Here is a 10358-nt window from a genome sequence, read left to right on the forward strand (position 1 = left end):
TGTATAGACCCCATCTTATTTAAGCTTCACAATTATACTATGCTTTGGAAAAGGAAAGCATGACTGTCGCAATTATATATAGGTGAGGAAACAGACACAAACAGATTAAATGGCTTGCCCACATTTATCTAGCTCTGTTACTAGAATCAGGACTAGAACACCAATTTCCTAACTTCCTGTTCAGTGCCTTTTCCATTCCGCCTTAAGAGCAAATATCCTCCAAAAAGTTGCATTAAGACTGGAGTATTTGGCAGTCATTGGACTCCTTCCTGGTTCCTATTGTAATTGTGGGGTCTTCCTTTTTCAAGGCAGAGTTCTCCTTTGCCACAATATACTCCCCCAGGGTAATATGCTGTTCATGTGCATGGAGCCCCACGATCACATTACATACCATTATCTCAGTTCATTCCCCCGTACCTCCATTGAGGATAATATTTACCCACATTACTGATAAAGAAGCTGAAACTCAGAAAAAGCAGATAAATTAGCTTAAAATCCCAAGGCTTGTGAGTGGCAGAGCTGAAACCAGGTCTTCTAACATTTTGGTCCTCTTTCTGCTATACCCTAGAGATCCAGAAACATTAGCCATAACTGGAATCAAACATAGATCTTCTCCTCAAGACATGAACATGTTTGTAGCCTTTGCCTCCATAAGTCATATTCTAGGGCTGGGACACCACACAATATAGTAGAGAACCTCCAGTTTCTCCAGAAGTGGCAAATACTCCTCCCACTGGGTATCCACACAGAAATATGTGAGCATGCTCACATGGCATGTGCTGCCCCACCTCCCCCTGACAGGGATTTGGTCACAGCTACAGCATCTTGAGAACCTATTTAAACTAACTTGTGGTAACTGGCAGCACAGTATCACTTCCTGGCAGGCTGAGTCATTGAGTCTCTGCAGACTTTGGAAGAGAAAATCATTAGCCGAGACATTGAAGAGCCAGAGGGTTGCAGAGAGGTATGTAATAAATTCCATCCAGATGTTGGGGTTGTTTTTTTTTTTTTTTCTTTTTCCTTCTTTCTTCCCCCCTCCCCCCCCATCACGTTTAAAGAGTGAACAAGTTGTTTTCACTTTATCAAGCGAGGTGGGAAGAACATCATTTCCTTTATTCTTGGGTGGGTCTGCACCAAAGGGGTAAGAGGGCTAACAGAGTCTAGGTAATTCACGTGCCATATAAATTATCAGAGAGCACTTTGTACACATGAAGGAATTATACAGATAGGTAAATAATATTGCACATACTTCAGCAAAATCCAATTATGTCTCCAAGTCCATTCCAATTTACAGCTTCCACACCATTTACTTATGGGGTAGGCAGCCTGTTTTGAAACCCTTCTGGCTGTGCAAATTGGTCCAACAAATAGCTGAATGTGCACGTTGCTCTGTTAGAGAGGAAAAGGCAGACCTAGCCATAAGTACTAAATTTGATCTCATGGCCCGGTAGCTTTGTCATGCTTTATGGCTAATAACTGGGTTGTTAGGTAATTCGAAAAGTCCTCTCCAGCAGTCCAGGCTCTATTGGGGTTAACTTTTGCTGTGGGGCTAGGATGAAGAAAAACAGAACTTGCTAAGCTACAGCCTCAGTTGACATCCCTTTCGCCCCACACCTGAGCTCCTGCTCCCTGGAAGAGAAACCTGAGTGAAGACAGCTGTGGCAGCAGAAAAGGGTTCTTCCTGGCAGTGGCTGCTTCTGACTTCAGGGATGTGGGCATTGAACTAAAAAGCAGTGCTGAGAGAGGATCAGGAAGTAAATGACACTGGGAAATGAGAAACAGGGAAGAAAGGACCTGACTTTCCTCCCCTCAAAAAGAGGTTCACCTTTTCATCTGGACTGGTGAGTCTTAAGAGTTTTAGTCCTTAGACTACTTGAGCAGGACAAAAGAGTCTTACCTGTTTAGTAGATTAAATAAATAAGCCAGCAAACAAACAAAAGAAAACATTTTTGAGGTGTTTTTGCTGAATTCCTGTCAATTATTTGTAGCTCCCTTTAAACATGCTTGTTTTGGGGCATTTAAGTTTTGATTGAAATCCGCAGTGGAAAATATGTTTCAAAGGGGGAAAAAAACACCCAACACTCTTCTAAGCCTTGCATTTTGACCCAGCCCACAAAACGATTGGAAGAGTCTTTGCAGACCCACCAGAGATCCCTGGATTCACTTGGAGAGTCATTGATCTAAAAACATCTTGATTTCAGAACCCTTCTTTTGATCTGGAGTTATCTGTTATTGACCACAGAGAGCTGCTACTGACGACTCCTGGGACAGGGCCCTGTATAGTGAGAGGTGAGCCCCAGTGTGGGAAGAAGAAATCTCTTCTTTCTCTTTCTCAGCGGGTGTTTTTGGTATAGTACGATATCTATGCCTAGTGTATATGTAGGTTCAATTTCTTCTCTTCTCCTCCTCCTTCCTCCTTCTCTTTCCTTCCTCCTTTTCATCTTCTATTTTTTGTTTGTTTGTTTCTTCTATAGTAAAAATTTTCCCAAGTCCTTGGTGCCTAGATGATTTTTGCCTGACACATTTCACTAATTGGAGTTTTGGAATCACAGTTTCTTATTTGGGTGCAGAATTTTTAAAAAATATCTAAGCACCTAAATTATTGTAAAAGCAGCTGGTCACCAGCACGCCTTGTAGACAGGTGAGATGGTACCAGAGAAGAGAAGGCTTCAGATTTCTACCTTTCACTGTGTCAGAACTCGGAGCTCAATTGAGATACATGTAGGAAAGAAGAACCTTCATGGAGGGAGCAGCCATGTTACAATGAGCCGAAAACACAGACAATATGAAGAGCAAGTCCAGGGACTAATGGAACCATACCCTGGAAGCATGAAGTTACAAATCTCCCAACCAAGCTGAGCCCTGAGAATGAGATAGTTACTTTGGCCAAACTGCTCTGAAAATAAGGGAAAAGACTCTGACTCACGTTGAAGGTAAGGAGCGTATCTGCCTCTCTTCTGCTTAAACCACCGGGATCTCACTAAGGATCCGGACACTAACACCGATGGCTTCACTTTGGGCACAATCCTCAGCAGAAAGGCCCCAAGCAAAGGTAATTACCAGGAATTCCAGGGTGGGGGGGGGGGTGGAGGACTATAGTCTTTTGATTTGGTCATTCAAACATCCTGTCAGGCAGATGTAGAAAGAAGATCAACCCTTACCTCAAAAGAAGTAAATTGTAGGTTGAACTATTTGGTTTCAGTATCTGTCAGGTTAAGGCTTTGAAAGGCAGATCTGTGGTCTAGGAAGCTACATACGAGAGTTGGAGCTCTGAAAATTCAACAATATAAGGAAATGTATAACCCAGATTGAGACAATTACTTTTAATTGGCTGTTTTACTATCGAGTGCAGTAACCCTCCATTTTGTGTAAGTGGGCCTGGGTTAGAATGCAATCTTTCTGGAAAAAGGTCTGTTTCTGTTTCTTCAAGACGGTGTAGAGGAATCTCAAAAGTTAAAATAACATAAAACTTGCCATCTCTTGGTTTTACCATGAATGTTTCTTTATTCCAAGCACTTCTGCATATAGGTAAGCATTCTAACAAAGGTGCCATTACAGGCCGGCACCAGGAAGCAAAGAAGCCAAATGTTCAGAGTTGGACAAAACAGCTAAAGAACCAGAGCCACGATACTGGTCCAAAAGAAAGAAGAGTTCTTATGAAAGAGAAATAGAAAATAGGAACCAGGGGCGCCTGGGTGGCTCAGTCGTTAGGCGTCTGCCTTCGGCTCAGGGCGTGATCCCAGGGTACTGGGATTGAGCTCCGCATCGGGCTCCCTTCTCCGCTGGGAGCCTGCTTCTTCCTCTCCCACTCCCCCTGCTTGTGTTCCCTCTCTCACTGGCTGTCTCTCTCTCTCTCTGTCAAATAAATAAATAGATAAATTAATTAATTAAATAAAATTAAAAAAAATAGGAACCAAAATATCAGATGGGGGGTGAGGGGAAGGGCCCAGGGTATCATCTTTGATTAGACTAAAAAAAGAATACAATTTAGAGAGGAAAATATACACAAAGAAATAGATTATGATTTGAGAGAAACTGACTTGGATACAAGCTGGGTAGGGAAGATTTATTCAGATTTTGGAGAGGAAATTGGAAAGAACTGTAAAGTTAGAGGTATCCAACTTAACTACCTGTGTAGCTGGGCCTGGGGGCCAAAGTAGTCCCTCTATCCCTTGGAGGTCTGTGTGTTGTTCATAACACAGCTATCTTGAGGAAAAAGAAGAAAAATGGGGTGTGGCAGAGGGTGGACAGTTCCATAAGCCCCTCTAATGGCCCCCACAAGGCAGGATTCAGCCATAAATTGCCTGCTAGATAGCCACCAGTTCTGTCTCCATCTGTTCCCCAAACCCTTGCTTACAGATTCTTTCTTTCTTTCTTTCTTTCTTTCTTTCTTTTTATTATTTTTTTTAAAGATTTTATTTATTTATTCGACAGAGATAGAGACAGCCAGCGAGAGAGGGAACACAAGTAGGGGGAGTGGGAGAGGAAGAAGCAGGCTCACAGCAGAGGAGCCTGATGTGGGGCTCGATCCCATATCGCCGGGATCACGCCCTGAGCCGACGGCAGACGCTTAACCGCTGTGCAACCCAGGCGCCCCAACGGATTCTTTTTTTATATTCAGGTGTTTTTAAAAAGAATCAGCTTGAAGCAAAGGTACTAAATTCAAAACATTCTAAATCACAATTTGAATCTTGTTTAAGAGATGAAAGGTTGAGAAGTGTGACTCTTTTCACTTGTTTAGAAAGAGTCCTTGCAGATGGGATCCCAGGTGTTAATGTGTTTTACTCTTCCCTTGGTTTACTCTGCTCTCAAGTGCCATCAGGCCTCATTTAATAGTCAGTAATTGGGCTTTTAGAAGGGAGAAAAGTGGTTATTTAAAATTGTCTTTTTATGTTCTGTACCTGCACTACTTGACATTTGCTTCTGGGGAAGTGTATGCAGTGATAACTGACTGGATATCCACTTTAAGTCTGTTCAACTGAAATAAATTAGGAGGCCATCCCCCTCTTTGCCATCATTATAAATTAAGGACACAGAGAAAAACTCACTGGACCCTAGTGAAGGCATTCATGGCTTAGAGCCTAGCCTCAGAGTGGTCAGGTGGCCTGGCTCACAGGAGTAGCAGGTCCTGGTTCACAAAGCTCGGAGCAGAAATTAGGGGACCAGTTTTTGGTACTGCATCTACCCCTAAGCTGTGAGGCTTTAATCTAGTCATTGACTTGCTCAGGGCTAGTATCCTCCTGTGCATCCAATGGGGAAACGAAGACTAGCTTTCACTACTTGCAAGGATGCTTGTGGATAAGATAACAACCAAAAGTAACTGCCTTAGCTGGGGTAGAGAGAGCCAGGTCAGAGAGAGAAAGTACGTTGTGGTAGCTGACTTTAACATTTCATAGCTTAATTTTTAAAATCCTCATCTCCCACTTCCTTAGGCTCCTGAATGGTCTGGAAATACTTTTATTTTAAGTAAAGTTTTCATTGAAAAATTTTCTGTTTTTATTGAATAAAAAAAGTCTCCACCATGTGAACACACCCAGGAAACCAGAACCTAGATGTAGAAATAGGACATGGGGCACCTGGGTGGCTCAGTTGGTTGGGCATCTGACTCTTGATTTTGGCTCAGGTTGTGATCTCAGGGTCATGAGACTGAGCCCCCATGTTGGGCTTGGTGCTCCTCGCTCAGTGGGGGGTCTGCTTCTCTTCTTCTTCCCCTCCCCCAGCACACACACATGTGCACACTCTCTCCCTCTCTCTCTCTCTAAGATAAATGGATGAACCTTAAAAAAAAAAAAGAAGAAATAGGACATTATGAGCATCGAAAGCCCCCTGAGGTCCTTTAAGTCCCTTCCTTTCCAAGGGTGACCACTAACTGACTTCTAACACCATGATTAAGTTTTGCTTGTTTGGGGGGCTTTATACGTATGTGTATGTACTTTTTTTAATATGTGACTTCTTATGCTTAATATTGGTTAATAAAATTTGTTTATGTTACTTTATGTAGTCATATTTTGTTTATTCTCAGTGTTGTGTAGTATTTTGTCAATTAATATGCCATAGTGTATTTATCCATTCCCTTATTGGTGGATGGTTAGATTTTCAGTTGAGAACTATTATGAACAGTGCTACTAGGAACGTTCTTGAACAGTTTTTTGAAGAATATATGAATTCATATGGATATATATTGAGTTATCTAGAAGTGGAATTGCTGAGTCACAGAACATATGTAAGTTCTGCTTTAATAGCCACTGCCAGTTTTCCAAAGTCATTTTCCAAAGTCCAAAATCATTTTATGCTCCCACCAGTCATGTCTGAGACTAATGTTTTTTCTACATCCTTATCAATGCTTGGTATTGTCTGTCTTTTACATTTAGCCATTTTATTGGGTATATTGTGGAATGCTTTTGTTTTTAATTTTAATTTTCTTGATGACTAACAAAGTTGAACATCTTTTAATATATTTATCAGCCATTTGGATATCTTGTTTTATGAAATATCATTCAAGTCTTGAGCCTGTTTCTTCTGTTGGATTGTCTGAGATTTTTATTGATGTATAAGAGTTCTTTAAATATTACAGATACTTGTTGTGTACATGTTGCAAATATCATCTCCCATAATTCTGTCAAGTCATATTGGGGCTTGAGGCAAAAGAAACATCAGAAATACTGATACTTATCTTTATTTAAAATTCTGATATTTTAGGGGCGCCTGGGTGGCTCAGTCGTTAAGCATCTGCCTTCGGCTCAGGGCGTGATCCCAGTGTTCTGGGATCGAGCCCCACATCAGGCTCCTCTGCTGGGAGCCTGCTTCTTCCTCTCCCACTCCCCCTGCTCGTGTTCCCTCTTTTGCTGGCTGTCTCTCTCTCTGTCAAATAAATAAATAAAATCTTCAATAAAATAAAATAAAATAAAATTCTGATATTTTGTTCATCATGGGTTTTTTTTGCATTATGATTTTTAAAAATACTGCATTAACATCTCACTTGTCTCGATTACTGCGTTTTGGGCACCCCCTTAAAAATTTGTGTCCAATGGGGCACGTGGGTGGCTCAGTCGTTAAGCATCTGCCTTCTGCTCAGGTCATGATCCCAGGGCCGGGATCTAGCCCTTCACTGGGCTCCCTGCTCAGCGGGAAGCCTGCTTCTCCCTCTCCCACTCCCTCTGCTTGTGTTCCCTCTTTCACTGTCTCTCTCTCTCTGTCAAATAAATAAATAAAATCTTAAAAAAAAAATTGTGTCTAAGCTGAGTACTTCACTTGCCTCACCCTAGTCCTGGCTGTTATCCCATTCTGTGTCTTGTATTTTCACTCTCTTTATAGTGTTATTTGTTGAAAAGGAGTTCCTAATTTTAATGAGGTCCAATTATTCAAGCTTTTCTTTTATAGTTAACATCTTTTTTAAAAAAAAATTCTGTTTAGGACATTTTTTCTTACCTAAATTCATGAAGATATTCTCTTATGACTTCCTCTAGAACAGTGCTGTCCAGTAGAACATTATGCAATGACGGAACTATTCTGTAGCTGTGCTGTCCAGTATGGTAGCTACTAGCCATGTGTGGCTCTTGAGCACTTGAAATGTGCCTAGTATGTCTGATGCATTGAATTTTAAATTTTATTCACTTTTAATTAAATTAATTGTGGCTAGTGGCAATATAGTCTGACAGTGCTGTCCACCTGGAATTGATTTGGGGGTATGGCATGATGTGAAATTTCCTTTTTTTTTTTTCTTTAGAGATATCCAATTGACCCAGCATCATGTACTGAAAAGACTGTTAATCCCTCATTTTTATAATTAACCATTTGTTTATATATGAATCTGGTTCTTGAATTTCTGTTCTTTTCTATTTCTTTTTCTTTTTTTATAATAATTTTTTTATTATATTATGTTAGTCACCATACAGTACATCCCTAGTTTTTGATATAAAGTTCTGTGATTCATTACTTGCATATAACACCCAATGCACCATGCAATACGTGCCCTCCTTAATACCCATCACCAGCCTATCCCATTCCCCCACCCCCCTCCCCTCTGAAGCCCTCAGTTTGTTTCCCAGAGTCCATAGTCTCTCATGGTTCATTCCCCCTTCTGTTAACCCCCCCTTTCTTCTTCCCTTTCTTCTCCTACCGATCTTCCTACGTCTTATGTTCCATAGATGAGTGAAACCATATGATAATTGTCTTTCTCTGCTTGATTTATTTCGCTTAGCATTATCTCCTCCAGTCCGTCCATGTTGCAGCAAATGTTGAGAAATCGTTCTTTTTGATGGGTGAGTAATATTCCATTGTATATATATGGACCACATCTTCTTAATGCAGTCATCTGTTGAAGTGCATCTTGGCTCCTTCCATGATTTAGCTATTGTGGACAATGCTGCTATGAACATTGGGGTGCATATGGCCCTTCTCTTCACTACTCTGTGGGGTAAATACCCAGTAGTGCAATTGCTGAGATCATAGGGTAGCTCAATTTTTAACCTTTAAGGGACCTCCACACTGTTTTCCAAAGTGGCTGTACCAACTTGCATTCCACCAACAATGTAAGAGGGATCCTTTCTCCACATCCTCTCCAACATTTGTTGTTTTCTGCCAATTTTGCCATTCTAACTGGCGTAAGGTGGTATCCCAATGTGGTTTTGATTTGAATTTCCCTGATGGCTAATGATTTTGAACATTTTTCATGTGTCTGTTAGCCATTTGTATGTCTTCATTGGAAAAGTATCTGTTCATATCTTCTGCCCATTTTTTTATTTGATTATTTGTTTCTCATGTATTGAGTTTGAGAAGTTCTGTGTAGATCTTGGATACCAGTCTTTTATCTGTAGTGTCATTTGCAAATATCTTCTCCCATTCTGTGGGCTGCCTTTTATTTTTTTTTGACTGTTTCCTTGGCTGACAGCTTTTATCTTGATGAAGTCCACAAGTTTATTTTTCTTTTGTTTTTCTCTTGCCTTTGGTGGTATGAAAAAGGTTGCTTTGGCCGATGTCAAAGAGGTTGCTGCCTATGTTCTCCTCTAGGATTTTGATGAATTCCTGTCTCACATCAAGGTCTTTCATCCATTTGGAGTTTATCTTTGTGTATGGTGTGAGAGAGTGGTCTAGTTTCATTCTTTTGCATGTAGCTGTCCAATTTTCCCAGCACCATTTATTGAAGAGACTGTCTTTTTTCCACTGGATGTTTTTTCCTGCTTTGTCAAAGATTAGTTGCCCACCATTTCTGAGTTCTCTAGTCTGTTCCATTGGTCTATGTGTGTGTTTTTGTGCCAGTACCATGCTGTCTTGGTGATCACAGCTTTGTAGTATAGCTTGAAATCCGGCAACGTGATGCCCCCAGCTTTGTTTTTCCTTTTCAACAATTCCTTGGCGATTCGGGGCCTTTTCTGGTTCCACACAAATTTAAGGGCTGTTTGTTCCAGTTCTTTGAAAAATGTCATTGGTATTTTGATCGGGATGGCATTGAAAGTGTAGATTGCTCTGGGTAGCATAGACATTTTAACTATTAATTCTTCCGATCCATGAGCATGGAATATTTTTCCATCTTTTTGTGTCGTCTTCAATGTCTTTCAAGAGTGATTTGTAGTTTCTAGAATATAGATCCTTTACGTCTCTGGTTAATTCCGAGATAACGTATGATTTTTGGTGCTATTGTAAATGAAATGGATTCCCTAATTTCTCTTTTTTCAGTCTCATTTTCGTGTATAGAAATGCGACTGATTTCTGAGCATTTTGTATCCCGCCACATTACTGACTTGCTCTATAACTTCTGTTAGTTTGGGGGTGGAGTCTTTTGGGTTTTCCATATAGAGTACCATGTCAACTGCGAAGAGAGACAGTTTGACTTCTTCTTTGCCGATTTGGATACCTTTTATCCCTTTTTGTTGTCTGATTGCTATTGCAAGGACTTCTAGTACTATGTTGAATAATAATGGCGAGAGTGGGCATCCTTGTCATGTTCCTGATCTTAAGGGAAAGGCTTCCAGCTTTTCCCCATTGAGAATGATATTTGCTGTAGGCTTTTCATAGATGGTTTTTATGAAATTGAGGAATGTACCCTCTATCCCTACACTCTGAAGGGTTTTAATCAGGAAAGGATGCTGTATTTTGTCAAATGCTTTTTCTGCATCAATTGAGAGGATCATATGGTTATTGACTCTTTTCTTGTTGATATGATCTATCACACTGATCGATTTGCGAATGTTGAACCACCGTTGCATCCCAGGGATGAATCCCACTTGGTTATGATGAATAATACTTTCAATGTACTGTTGGATCCTATTAGCTAGGATCTTGTTGAGAATTTTGGCTTCCATATTCATCAGGGATATCGGTCTGTAATTCTCCTTTTTGATGGGGTCTTTGCCTGGTTT

General features: G+C 40.6%; 1 long non-coding RNA gene across 1 annotated transcript; it reads left to right on the forward strand.

Moving 5' to 3' along the window:
* Positions 1–670: 670 nt before the first annotated feature.
* On the forward strand, positions 671–3038 carry LOC121104597. Its single transcript, XR_005836928.1, has 3 exons — positions 671–964; positions 2202–2289; positions 2697–3038. It is a non-coding gene; the product is annotated as an uncharacterized LOC121104597 (long non-coding RNA).
* Positions 3039–10358: the final 7320 nt, after the last annotated feature.

The sequence above is a fragment of the Ursus maritimus genome, unplaced genomic scaffold, assembly GCF_017311325.1.
Source record: "Ursus maritimus isolate PB19 unplaced genomic scaffold, ASM1731132v1 scaffold_22, whole genome shotgun sequence".
NCBI classification, from domain to species: domain Eukaryota; kingdom Metazoa; phylum Chordata; class Mammalia; order Carnivora; family Ursidae; genus Ursus; species Ursus maritimus.